Consider the following 13,789-nt stretch of genomic DNA (forward strand, 5'->3'; position numbering starts at 1 on the left):
AGAAGGGTTGTTTCCTCCTCCAGAGAAAGGCCTATTCTTTGTCTTATGCCAAGAAAGCCATAAAAAAAAAAAATGCTGACCAATGGAGATGACACACCCAGCTTAATCACTACTTCCAATTAAAACGATATAAAATAAAGCACTCCCTGGGCCAGAAGGGCAGAACGTAACTTCCCAAGAACAGGCACACCTACTGGTTCCCAAGAGTCTGCTTCTTAAGAGTGTACTAAGAGCAAGACCATGACATCAGTTCGGAGATGCCCTGGAGGCAACTTGGAGTTGGCTGATGGTACAAACTGTGCATGGAAGTTTCCCAAGCCCTGCCTTGACTTTCCAGTATACCAACCTCAAAATAAGAGAAGCCAAGGTTTGTAATGATAGACTTCTGTCTCCAGCCATGACCGTGGGCAGAACCCCTGTCTACCCCAAAGCGACTTCTTAGCCTGGATGGGGACCTGGTATGGGGTAACATGGGGGGAGGGTTGCAGCAGAGCGTCCAACAGAAGGTTTTCTCATTCCTTGGCTCAGCTCAGCCAAATGTAAAATTCTTCAACATAATTGCTTGGTTCTCTTGTAGTTGTTTTACTCTGTTTTTCTGGTCCCTCCCTCCAGATAGGTGCGAACCCTGAAGTACCTTAGCTCCTTCTACCCTTAAGAAGACCAAAGGAATGACCTGAGAAAAGTCAACAGAGAGTGTCTTCAGGTTGGGAACTCAGCAGGTTAAATGCCTTTCTGTCATCAAGACTAAAGCACATCTAAGAACTGCACATCTCTATCACAGCCCATAGATTATGTCATGATGTGTCTGCTTCTCTTTAAACCTCTTTCATTTCACATTGGTCTGTGGCCCCAAAAGCCGGCCTTCCCTCCACCACTGAGCTCATACCTGGCCACTGGCCCACCACCGCTGTAGTTTTCAACCAGAGGTGATTTTTGCCAAGGGACCCTGGGAAGTAAATACCAGGAGACAATTTTTATTGTCATGCCTAGAATAGGAGAAAGGGGACACCACTAGGAATCCCAAAATGCAGAAGACAGTCACTTACTACAGAGTTCCTCTGTCACAGTGGCAAGTGTCACAGAGGGATGACTCTGCTCCAGTTATGCCAAACATCTGCTGCTTCTGAGTGTCCCAGACCTTCTCATATGCCTTTGTGCCCAAACACAGGTTTTTTCTTTTACCTATAGTGCTACACTCTCTGCCCAGGAAATTATCATTTACAATCTAGGTTCCAACTCAGAATTTCACCTCCTCTGTACTCTCATTCCTAGGTCACTACTCTGGTTTGGTTTGGTTTGGTTTTATCAACTTACTTGACACAAACTCGAATTGCCTGAGAAGAAGAACCTCAGTTGAGAAAATGAACTCCATCAGATTGCCTATAGGATAATCTGTAGAGCATTTTCTTGATTAATGGTTGATGTGGGAGTACCCAGCCCATTGCAGTCAGTGCCTGAGCAGGTGGTTCTGGGTTGTATAAGTGTGCAAGCTAAGCAAGCCATGGAAGCAAGCCAGTAAACAGGATTCCTCTATAGTCTTTGGTTCAATTCCTGCCTTGGCTTCAACTGATGATGGATCATAACCTATAAGCCAAATAAACATTCTTCTCCCCAAATTGCTTTGGTCACAGTGTTTTATCACAGCAATAGAAACCTAAGAGAGTCACAGATCTGGATGTTTCTTCTGTGCCTCCAGAGTGTCTGGTACACACTTCATTAGAATCCTCAAAACTAACTAACTAACTAACTAACTAAATAACTAACTAACTAATAACCTGAAATAGCCACTGATAGCAGCTCAATCCAAACCTTATGCATCACTTATCAGTAACATGCCCATCTGGTAATCAATCATTCATTGCTCAGCAAATCAGAGAACACACGGAAATGTTGCACATACTTGCTAGACTCTCTTGCAGCTATGTCTATGGGCTAACATTGTCCCACATTAAAATAGCAGTAAATGTTTCTAAGAGGCCTATAATGAGGACAGGCACTATACAAGGCAAATGGCATGAATTAGCATATTTCACCCACTAATATTAGCATTTTATACATGGGAGGAAAAAAAAAAGAGGCATCAAGAAGTTAGTTCTCTTGCCTGAGGTCTGGCAGAACTGATAATCATCTCAGGAAGTCTGGCCCCACATTCTCATTCTTCAATATTCATGTCAACATAGTCACATGTACATTCAACCTTTCTTCTATCAGACACCTCTGGGAAATGCGAGGGATACTCTAGAAGATCATAAATCATGGATTGGCTAACAGCTCCTGCACCCTGCCTGATAGATGGCTTATGAGCATCAAACCCAACCTCTGAAACTTTAATGGCAGAAAAACAACCTCTTTGGGCCACGAACAGATATATGTGCTCAAGAAAATCATGATACAAGAAAATCCAAAAGCATATTCAAAGCATCCTTTACCTTGTTCATGCTGCAGGGACGGGCACAAAGGATCAGACATGTCACAGTGTGAAGCAGCTTCTGAAGATCCCTCTTGGCTCAGAACCCTCACTTCTTGAAGCTGACAGCTGCATTGGAAACACAAGCAAGAACCCCGTTAGGGCCAGGAAGCTCAGTGAAGTTCCGTGTCCAGTAGAACTCTATGCCATGGCTGCAGCCATTCACTACTCAACAGAGCAGGCACCTGTGCCTGTTGAGCCCGCGGTGCTCAGGAGGCAGGGGAGGCACTGAGGAGGAGGATAGGAGGATAGCAATGGCTGCTGCTCACATTCTGGCTTCTTGGCACTCTCGAAAAGGTAAAAGCCTAAACCAAGAAATGGCTAGTGAAATTGAGGGCTGTGTTAACGATTGTGTGCAATTTAAATTAAATTTAAATAGCTTATATGGTTAGGGGCTACCATTTTGGATAATGCAGGTCGAGGCACTCATATCTAGAGTCTTGGGGCCTGTTTCGGAGCCTCCGGGACAAGGGTGTTCTTTAGAATAATTAATTTTGAACATTTACTAAGGGTTGGGACTGGAGGCACTGGTGAGCAAAGCCAATGACTTAGGGATACCTAGTTGGTTGTTGGATATAACTAGTGAGTGACAGCAGTGCCATGCACCAGACCTTAGTGCCTTTCCCTACTGCCCCTCAAGAAACAGGGAAACCAGTGGGCAGAGGTCTGAGCCTGGCTGCACCATCTTCAGGATTGTGATGTAGAACCTCCTAGGCTACAAGGATTTTGAGAAGTCAGCTGACCATAAGCCAAATGAACCAAGTAATTTAGTATTCCCATCCCCAAGCCACCCCCCCCCAAAAAAAAACCCAAATAAGGATCTGTGTTTTGGATTGTGGTATTGGATCTTTATGGAGTTTTTAAATTAATTTAATTAAAATTTGGAATTACAGTTCCAGGGCTTTTTGCCTATCAAATATTAAACAAAAAGCAAGAGTAAAATGTTTCTGACCACTTAAGTAGACACGTGGCTTTTTCCTTTGAAAGATGCTCACAAGAGGTCAATGATATACTTCTGAAGCAATTTTATGGGGGGTGGGGTCTGCCCCCACTCTAACTGGTATAGCTCCTGAAAAAAAAAACACAGAAACCTGGCATTTTTATTAACAAGCTGTAAGTCTAAGGGGGGCAGGCTCTGAGCTATTCTAACCTACATCCCTGCCGGAGGCTCCACATGTGTCCTCAGGATGATTCTTCTCTTGGCCACATGCTCATAATCCATCTTGCCTCATGGCATCCTCTTTCTTCCCCTACCTTTTTTCTCTCCTCATGGTTCCTACCTGAGACCCATACTTGATCTCAAGTCCCGCCTTCCTCTCTCTCCTCTTCCTCTGTCACAAGCTCTAGCCTTTTATTATCCAATCAGAGATTATGGGGAACATTCTTTACAACACACTAGTCAATACAATGCCCATGTCCAGACTGCAGCCTAATCTTGGGGCACAGAACTCAGCAACTGAATACACAGTGTACAAGACCAAAGCTGGCAGTATACCATAAAGCTCCTTACATTCACCTACTGTGCATCATTTTTCTCAGAAGCTGCATCTAGTGAGATCTGATGAAGTCCTCATACCCTCAACGGCCCACCAGAGTGCCCTTCAGCTCCAAGAACTAGGCCTTTGTCTACTGGAGAAAAATACATCTGCCGAGGCCAGGACACTAACCACAATGCTGCATTCCCATACTGACACTTCCCATTGCTATAAAAATGAGTTTGCAATTGTGTTTTCAAAAGATAAATTCTTAACCCACAAACATTACTATTCAGCGAACATCATGTTATCCTGGCTTTTTGCTTTTGCTTTGTTTTGTTTTTATGAGTCAGGAAGGAAGGTGATGTCACTGCCATCACAGAGATTCCAAAGAAAATGGCATGCCAGGCTCAGGAGTAACGTGGGGGAATCCCAGGACCCTAGCTTTACAGGGTAAGTCCACACAGGCATCACCATAGGCACACAATGTCCAAGCAACACTGGCTTCATAGACATAAAATTTCAATATCTAATTGACTAAAAAAAGAATGAAAAAACTCATGAAGAATAGCTGAATTACCAGAAGCAGTGGCTAATGGATTTCTGACCTTTACAGCAGAAATGCTCTACGTGCTTTCTTACTTAATACGTGTATTGATCCAACCTATCACATAACTGGAAAGCTTGTCCCTGGGCCTTACAGACATGTCTAATGTCACATTGTAATTCACATTGGCACACAGGAAATGGGCATGAGGTCCTAACCAGCAGCCAGAGATGCTTAATCAGCTATTTAAATAAGGCAGCTTCCATGTACTGTGGTCTCTGATCCCTTAGATCCTGACCAAAAGTCCCCATAAAACTAACTGTCCTGTCCCTCCTTGTCCCTCCTCCAGGTGTTCTTATGTCATCCACATGTGTGCCATTCTACAGCCAAGCCAGACTAAGACTTCTCTGAGGGAAACCTTAGTGACATAGAAAGTTATTTACTCTCACTGAGGGAGTCAAGGATGATAGACTTAACACAGGATTGAAAAACAATTTTGGTAATTGCTACAAAATGTCTTTTAAGTTTTTTTTTTTAAGGAAAGTATTTTAATGTCAGGGTTTAAATCTTCTTGTTTTAAATTTTGTGTGTGTGTGGGGGGGGGTAGGAATAGTTGAGGGCATGTGTACGCACGGATGACCCTGCCCATGAATCCATGCATACACATATGGCTTTGGTGTCTTCTTCAAGTATTCTCCACCCAATTTTTTGAGACAGGGCATTTTACTGAGCATGTAGTTCACCTATGGGCTAGAATGGCTGGCAAGCCACCCCTGACCCCTGAGTGCTCCTGTCTCTGCTGGCGTTCAAGGTGTGCACTGCCAAACACTGCTATGCCCAGCTTTTCACCTGAGCTTTGGGGTTCAAACTGAGATTTTCATGCTTGGACAATAAGCACTTTAACCACTGAAATGTCTCCAGGTCCCAGGTTTGTAGATGTCCTCTAACTACTATTGGAAATAACATACAGATGTTTAGTAGTTACAAGTATACTATATAGTTCTGATGTCAACCTAAGAGATAATTTATCTAGCCAGATGCAAGGGTGTAAAAATTCTTTTTGGTCATATTATAAGTAGAAGTGACTTCTCTTCAAGATAATAAAGCTAGAATTAAAACATGTACAAAGACCACAGGTGAAAAATAAACCCATCATCCTCTATTCCAATAAAACTACACATTGGCACATCTATATGCCAGCCAATGACCACTGTTAATAGGAAATAGCTTGGAGAACAGATGACACTTTTAGAAACTGGGTCAGTTCACATGTGTACAGCAAGCAGAGGGACTTGCCTTGTTCTATCAAATATTTCCCATCTACTTTCAAACATGGAAACCCTGGCTGTACTGCAGGCAATCTGGTTATGAAGCAGCAGAGGAAAAACTACAGCTTAAAAATACAACCTGCTTTTCTAAGTACAAATCATTAAGAAAAAAGCTGCCCAAGACATCACAGCGGAAACATGCGTGTCTTCACTCAAATTCTAAATATTTTCTTTTTATCTTTTTAAGAAGCTGAAATCACCTTGTATTGAACAAAACTAAGTATAGATCCAAAGGGTGCCTTGAGAAAACCAGTCCTGTATGTCCTAGCGTTTCCTATTCAACTGATCCAAACAAAATTGATCCAGTGGGTCATAAAGTCTGTGTTCAGCCTTACACAGCTAAAAGGCTAATGAAATGTAATCACTCAAGGTGAGTGCAAGGAAGTATGAAGAAGCACGCAGGACTGGGGACGTGGAAAGTAAAAGAAAGCAGGGCGGCTTGGGCTCAGCAGCAGAGCACCTGCTCAGGATGCTCCAGGCACTGGGTTCAAGCCCTAGTTTCAGGGAGGGAGGGGAGCGAGGGAAGGAAGGAGGGAGGCAAGAAAGGAGAGAGGGAGGGAGGGAGGGGATGGAGTTGAAAGTTTCCAAAATAATTGAAAAGTAAGGGTAGGTAAGCAAGTAAAATAGCATTGGCAATAAGGCCAAGTGCCCCTCACCAGCCAAGTCCTCTCTATGATGGGGACTGGGAGATTCGGGTTCCTGGTGAGAATCGCACACCCTGTGGCGTTTCTAGGGTTATATACGCTCATGGTTTGGGCGTCTTGAGCATCAGCAAGTGGGAGTTGTGGAAAGGTGAAGACTGGGTCTACCTGTTTCACCACTATTTACCAACAACCTCCACCTACAATGAGACATCTGTTTTACCTGGATCATTGGTAAGATTCTTTGAGGAATGATAAGAATAGAATAAGCCAGCTTGAGTCCATCCTTCTTACTTAAGAGTGTCAAGGGCTGTTCCTTTATGTGCCATGTCTTAGCTCTTGAAAATGCTGCTGATACTGACAGCTGAGAATGGGATATGCTGACTTGGGCTTTCTCTGCACTCCAACGCTTCTTGCCCTTCCCATCTGTTTATTCTGGAAGCCTTTTGTGATCTGTCTCAAAGCTGGGTAGCTCAGGTACTCCAAAGAGATGCAGGCCCAAATACAGCAAGCCCTTCGCTCTTCCCAATGTTAATGCTGTCACCCAGTAGCTTTCAGATGCCTGTACTCTGAGACCAGCAGGGGTTCTCTGGGCCACCCTTTTCCCTACACTACATTCGGCTGTGTAAACAAAAGGCTCCACAGAAGACAGAAGAAGAGCCTTTAGGTAAGAATGGCTGAAGAAAAAATAAAATGAGGAGCAGACTTCAGAGAGAAAAGACAGAGGAACGTCTGGGGGTGGGGGAAATGCTCGAAAATCAGGGGCTTTTGAAGTTTGGACAATCAGAAGAGTAAGTAAGTAAAAGTCCTAGTCTCTTTCCTACATGCTGCTTTTAGGATTGGAGTATGTCCCATGTTTCTTTATTCAAATCTTGACACCCTTGAACTGGAATCATTGTCCAAGACTAAATGCATGTGAAGCTAATTTATTTCAGAAATTCTAATACTTCCCTTTCACTCTATGGAACATGGTGCTGGGATTAAGTACCCAAAGGGGGGGGGACCTCACAGAGGCTCTTCCCCTCCATACCTCTACTGACTGTGTTCCTGAAGAGGCAGAGAAACAAGGGTAAGCTGCCTGAGGACTCTCTGCAGCTACTTCTGGGTGTGCAGCTATGGTTCTCCAGAGCGTCCATGTCCTCACCCAGCCCACAGTGAGGCATCAAGCACACAATACCACAGCTCAGACCAAGAGACCGAACAATGTTTGCCACCTGCCTTGATCCCTGCCCCGATCCAAATCCACAAAGACAAAAGCACCTTTCTCTGGATTTCTTCTCCAGGGGTAGGGAATGTGACTGGAAATTAATATTCTAGATTTTAACTAGAAAATGGTGACAAGGAAGAGGACACAGAGTTATAAAGAAGAGATACCTATGAATGAAAGGAAGGAGCTGGATGGGAGAGGAGGTGAGGAGGAAACCGGGCATGGAGATCAGGTACAGGGAAGGGTGACAGGAGAGGGCTGGGAGTGAGAACAGAAATCAGTGGGGAGGCATTTGAGATTGTCTGGAAGTCTGGGATTGGGAGGCTCTGGGGAATCTATGGGGGTGATCATAGCTGAGATTCCTATGAGCAGAGACTGAAGTGGCTACTTCTTATAGGACTTCCAGTGGAGGGAGAAGGACATCAACCTACCCACAAAACCGTCAACCCAAAATCTGTCCTGCCTACAAGGTGTGCTGGGATAAAGATGGAACAGAGACTGAGGGAATGAATGGACATGCAATGACTGGCCCAACTTGAGACCCATCCTATGTGAGAGAGCCCAGCTCCTACACTATTAATGATACTCTGCTGTGCTTACAGACAGGAACCTCTCATAACTGTCTCCTGAGAGGCTTCATCAAGCAGCAGATGGAATCATATGCAGAGACCCACAGCCAAACATCCAGTGGAGGCTGGGGAGTCTTGTGGAAGAGTAGGGGATAGAACTGAGTGAGTCAGAGGGGTCAAGGACGCACAAGAAGACCTACAGGGTCAACTAATTTGGACTCATGGAGGTTCACAGAGACCGAACCACCATCAAAGAACATGCTGGGGCTAGACCTAAGCAACTTACACATTTGGAGCAGAGGTACAACTTGGTCTTCATGAGGAGGAGGAAGACGGGGAAAGAGTGATTTGTAAGGGAAAATGAGAGAAGAGGAGGGGGTGGGGCTGTGATTGGGATATAAAGTAAATAAATAAATAAATTTAAAGGAGGAGGAAGAAAAAGAGAAGGAAGAAGAGGAGGAGGAAGAAGAGAAATATCTGATAGTAACAAAGAAGCTAGCCTGGATGCCACTGGGCAGCAAGGTGACACAACTTTCACACAACCTTTCCTGGTGCATGTGCTAGATAGATTGATTCTCAGGTAATTGCTTGGTAAAACTGCCAGGTAATGAACATTTAGATTCAAGGTTGCCATTATCAAAGCCAATCTGTCTCTTGGGTGATACTGAATAGATTACCTATCCCAGTGGAAACAAGAATACAGAAGGAATGTTATGAGTGAATGGCCAGGCCACAAAGACAGCAATGATCCACTGATTGAGTCTGCCACTTGGTGCTAGTCCCAGCAAAGAAGGAGCGTGGCGCATGTGCCCAAAGTTCATGAGATTCAAGAAAGTCAGGAAACAGCATCCCAGACACTGTGCTACACTCTGAAATCTAAGAGAATGATGCAGAGGGCCAGTGTGCATTATCTCCCACCCATGACCTCTGAGGTCAGCCAGAGGCTCTCCATTCCTTTACATTTCCACGGGTGGAAGTGTTTAGCCCACCTGCTGGCCTTTCCACGGCTGTGCTACACACAGAGAAATCCCTGAAGTGAACAAGCAAAGCAAGGCTTTGTGGGTATCCTAGTTAGTTTTTAACAATCAACCTGACATCTATTGGAGTCACCTGAGCAAAGAGCTTGAGGAATTACCTAGACAAGACTGGGCGGATTTGTTGGGGCTTGTTTTGACTGCCGGTGTAGCAAGGCTCCATGTATTGTAAGGGACACCATCCCTAGGCATCCCTGGACTGTATAAGAAATCTATCTGAGTATAAGCTGGCCTGTGAGCCATCTATTAAGCAACATCCTTCATGGTCCCTGCTGTACTTCTTTGGCTGTAAGGTGAGTTCCATGGTTGGAGGTAATACTGTGTGGAATAGCAAACTGCCCTCAATGATGGACTGTGACATGGAACTATAAGATGAGTAATTCCTTTCCTCCCTCACTTTGTGTTTGGTCAGAGTATTTTATCAGAGCAACACAGGAAATACAGTTGATCTGACCTTTAGCTATCTTCTGGCATGTGAGTGGAGTATGCGATTAAATCTTTGTTCCCTCCTCCTCAAAAGTGGGGTAAATCCTCCTACCACTCACGACTGTCCTAAGAACCAAATGGCATAACATGAGAAACAGAACCCACCACAGCAGTCAGACCCTTCTCACACACAGATAGGCCCTTCTCTCTTCTGTCCTCCATCCTCGGCTCAGCACAACTTAATTCTGCATAAAACTGCAAGTGGCCAATCACTTTTAATCATTCTATTGGATATATAAGCCCATCAAGGGAAAATAACCTGCGTGGTCTGTGTAGTTGTGATATCGTCGACACCACCTCATACAACAAACGTTACACAGTTGCATTACGTCTAATCACAATGCTTAGGCCAGTTTTCCTTTTACCTGCCATGAGTATAACGCATTTCCCTTCATTCTATCATCCTCTAATGTTGTAATGTCACTACCTACTTATATTCCTCATTTGGCCAGCATGTATTTTGAGATTAGAGGAAATATAAGAATAAAATACTGAAGAGCCTTCACCTAAGAAGAAGGGCATTGCTTTAGCCAGTGGGGTATGAATTTCATACTACTAGGAACATCATTCTTTTTATGCCTCAGCAGAGAAAGAATAGAAGCCAGTCCATCACCCTCTTGATACACAGCTTTCATTTGAGCAGCTTTAATTTATGTTTGTCAATGTTACACACCACTGGAAGGTGTATCACTGATGGCTGTCAGATGTACTAAGAAACTCTCAATCGATTTGACATTTTTGGATGAGAAGTCTGAATTCCACTCATCTAGGATGAAGGTTTACCAACCGCACCTGGCTTACTAAGTGTGTTATCTAGCGACTTCCTCCTACTTGCGCCACTCCCACCTCCAAGGAGGCTCCTTGAGAACTCAGGAGGCAAAGGAAACTTATAAGACTCAAGAAGAAACAAAACTCTTACGTCTTAGGAAGTTCCTACAACTCACAAGAGCTGCAAGGGTCTTCTGAAAGGTTACATAAGCAGTCTCTTCTGGGGAGAAGAGACATTTGGACAAGCTGAGCAGCTGTAAGTCAAGCAGGCAGATCCAGGGGTGCAGCTTTCGCTGGTCATCACCCATGTCAGGGTGGGCTTTCTGGTGCGTTTGAGTCATGCTTGCCTCTGTAACTAACCTGCCTTTGAGACTTTTTATTGCTGTGAACACATAGCACGACTAAGGCAACTGACAGAAGAAATTTTATTTGGGGCTTAAAATTTCAGAGGGTTAGAGCCCATAATCACCAACATGGGGACATGGTAGTCAGCAGGCAGGGATGTTACGAGAGCAGTAACTGAGAACTACAGGCACCAGGAAGAGAGGAAGGGAGAAGGCAAGTGGCAAACAGTGTGGCTTTTGAAACATCAAAGCCCACCTCAATGACATGCCTCCTCTAACAAGGCCACACCTCCCAATCCTTCCTAAACAATTCAACCAAGGATGGAACAAATATTGAAATATATGAGTCTATGTGGGCCATTGTTATTCGAACCACCACATAACCCCTCACCTCCAGTCATGTAAGCAACCCCAATAAACTCACTGTTCGCAAGGCTAGACTTGGGTGGAGTCATCCCTCTAGTCTCCTGTCAATGCTGTATCTGGAGCCAATAGTTGTGTGTTCTTGTCTTCCCAGGAAAAGTCAAACAACACATGCTGACAGAATTCTAGAGCTTCCATCTCTCTTGAGAGTTTGAATAATTCAGGCAAGTCCATTTTCTACGGTTTGGTGGGAATCTCAAATGACAGCCTAGTGAGGATCCTCCCACTGATGTCACCGGAGAGAATTAGGAAGTACCTCTTTAAAGAAGCCAAGAGGCCAGCTCACTCTTCCACCAAAGGTCACAATTACAGGTCCTATCTTCTCTCAAGCAGACCCAGACAACAAGTTATACAGAGAGACAATCTCCTCAACGAAGGTGACATACACAGCTTAAATCTGCCCGCGTTGAAGGCCTGCAATGGTCTACTGTCTTGCTCCTCTGGGGAAAAGCTTCTGTTGATTCTAGAAGAGAGCTCGACTTGGCAAGACAGGCTCGAATGCAAGGCCACCTCAAAGATCATCTGTGAGTTTAGCTCAGCTTTCCTGTGATGCCTGCCGTATGTGCACTTTTCATTACCGGCTTCGTCATAGCATGACCTGGTCTCTCTGAGGCACTGTCATGTGCTGGGTTGTTAAACTAGTCCACAAAGATAAGGTTTGGTTTGACCACAGCCCAAGCGCTTTCATGATCTGAACTACTTTCAAAATCAAAACAGCTCGTCACTTACCATGCTGGCAAAGAAACCAGATTCCATTCAAACATGATGCCTTAGAGGACGTCCTTGTTCTCCTCAACACACAATTCCATTTGTGACTAGAAACATCCTAGCCCCTGCAGCTGAGAGCTGGTAGGCCCTACAGCACCATGGCGGGTGGCCTTGAAGTCTTCCAGCACTTGGTAATGTCACTTTCCTGCTTTGAGCTCATTTACATGAAGCTTTGTTTTTGTTTTATTTGGACATACCTAAGGTTTTATGTGTATGTGGTGGGAGGGGTTATCAAAAGTGGGTCAGCTTGCATCTGCTGAGGATATATAGTAGTCTGCTGGAAATATCCAATTTGGGGGCTTCCTAAAATCCAATTCTGCCATAATTTATTTCCCATTTGTGTCCATTTAATTGCTGCTCAGGTTAGACCCAGAAATACATTCTTTGTCGCATCAGCTACATTATGACTTACTCTTAAAACTCTTCCTTCTTAAGGATAGCCCTGTCAACCCACTTTTGGCACGAGCCATCCAAGCAACTGTTCTAAGGAAACAGGTCACCTCTGTGCCTGCTCTCCGTTCCGTAGAAAGGAAGCGGCCTCATGTTTATGTTTCCATGATTTACAACAGGATGATGGAATGCTGATGCTGGTGGGACAAGAGGGAAAGGGACAAGAAACAGCAAGGGCACAGTCACACACTGTCACCAGCAGGAACTGTAGGGCTGCCTGCTCTCTCCAACAACGACACAGCCAGGGCTCCTCTGATCTCATTACAGCAGTAGACACCAGTCCTCACAAAACAAACAGGAAACGTAGGCCTGCCTCTCCTGTGGAAAGCTATGCATTCCTTTCCAAGGAGACGCAGCCACCAGTTGGGGAAGGAAGTCTGCTCCTAAGAAGAAAGTATCTGGCCTTTCTCTTTCTGGAATGGGATTCAGAGTTGATGTGCCTGAGGTCCCAGCTCTGGGTGCTGCAAAGGTGAGACACTTCCTTGCTGCTGATATCAACATCCCAGGGCTCTGATAGCAGGGCCATTTCCTCTGGTGTAGCTCTCAGGAAGACCCGAGCCTACTGTCTCAAAGGATTCCACCTGCTGAGACCAGAGTACAAGAAAGGGGCTGTTCTCCAGGGACAAAATCCAGATCTCAGTCTCTCTTTCTCTCTCAGCCTCCCCTCCCCTTCCCACTCTGTGTGTGTGTGTGTGTGTGTGTGTGTGTGTGTGTGTGTGTGTGAGAGAGAGAGAGAGAGAGAGAGAGAATTCTCCCTAAAATCATTTGTTTGCTACATCGGAAACTTTATATACCTAATATTTCCATTTCAAATGACAAGAGGATGGGTTTACCTATAAGCTACAAGCTCAGTGGTAAAGCATGGATCCAGCAGTGCTGTGGTTTGAACAAGAAATGACCCCAGGGTCTGGAGGTGCAGCCTTGTTAGAGGAAGTACATCACTGGGGACCGACTTTGAAATCAAAGGGCCTCCATCACTTCCAGTTTGCTCTCACTACTTCATGCTTGGAGCTCAAGATGTGGGGTCTCAGCTTCCTGCTCCTGCTCTTGCTCCTGCTGCTGGCCATCCTTGTCATGGTGGACTCTAACCCCCTGGAACCATAAGCCAAAATAAACTTGCTTCTATAAGTAGCCTTGGTCATGGTGTCCTATCATAGCAAAAGAGAAGTTGTTGAAACAGCATGCCTGAGGCTCTTAAGATAGTCTCCAGCAGAATACACACTACACACACACACACACACACACACACACACAGAGAGAGAGAGAGAGAGAGAGAGAGAGA

General features: G+C 44.8%; 1 protein-coding gene and 1 long non-coding RNA gene across 8 annotated transcripts in view; one reads left to right on the forward strand and one right to left on the reverse strand.

Moving 5' to 3' along the window:
• The window catches only part of Bach2 (BTB domain and CNC homolog 2), a 348,948-nt gene that overhangs the window by 267,229 nt on the left and 67,930 nt on the right, over positions 1-13,789 (reverse strand). For 6 of the 7 annotated variants that reach the window (XM_031366453.1, XM_031366454.1, XM_031366459.1 and 3 more), the window contains exon 2: positions 2,430-2,536. The gene's annotated coding sequence lies outside the window, so the exon portion shown is untranslated. Of the gene's footprint in view, positions 1-2,429; positions 2,537-13,340; positions 13,710-13,789 lie in introns of those variants that run through there. The other variant, XM_031366456.1, reaches the window with a different exon arrangement.
• Positions 12,025-13,789, forward strand: part of LOC116088002 — a 2,522-nt gene continuing 757 nt past the window's right edge. Inside the window, exon 1 of the long non-coding RNA XR_004117735.1 lies at positions 12,025-12,188. This is a non-coding gene — a long non-coding RNA (uncharacterized LOC116088002). The remainder of the gene's footprint in view (positions 12,189-13,789) is intronic.

This window comes from Mastomys coucha, unplaced genomic scaffold (genome assembly GCF_008632895.1).
Source record: "Mastomys coucha isolate ucsf_1 unplaced genomic scaffold, UCSF_Mcou_1 pScaffold14, whole genome shotgun sequence".
Taxonomy (NCBI): Eukaryota; Metazoa; Chordata; class Mammalia; order Rodentia; family Muridae; genus Mastomys; species Mastomys coucha.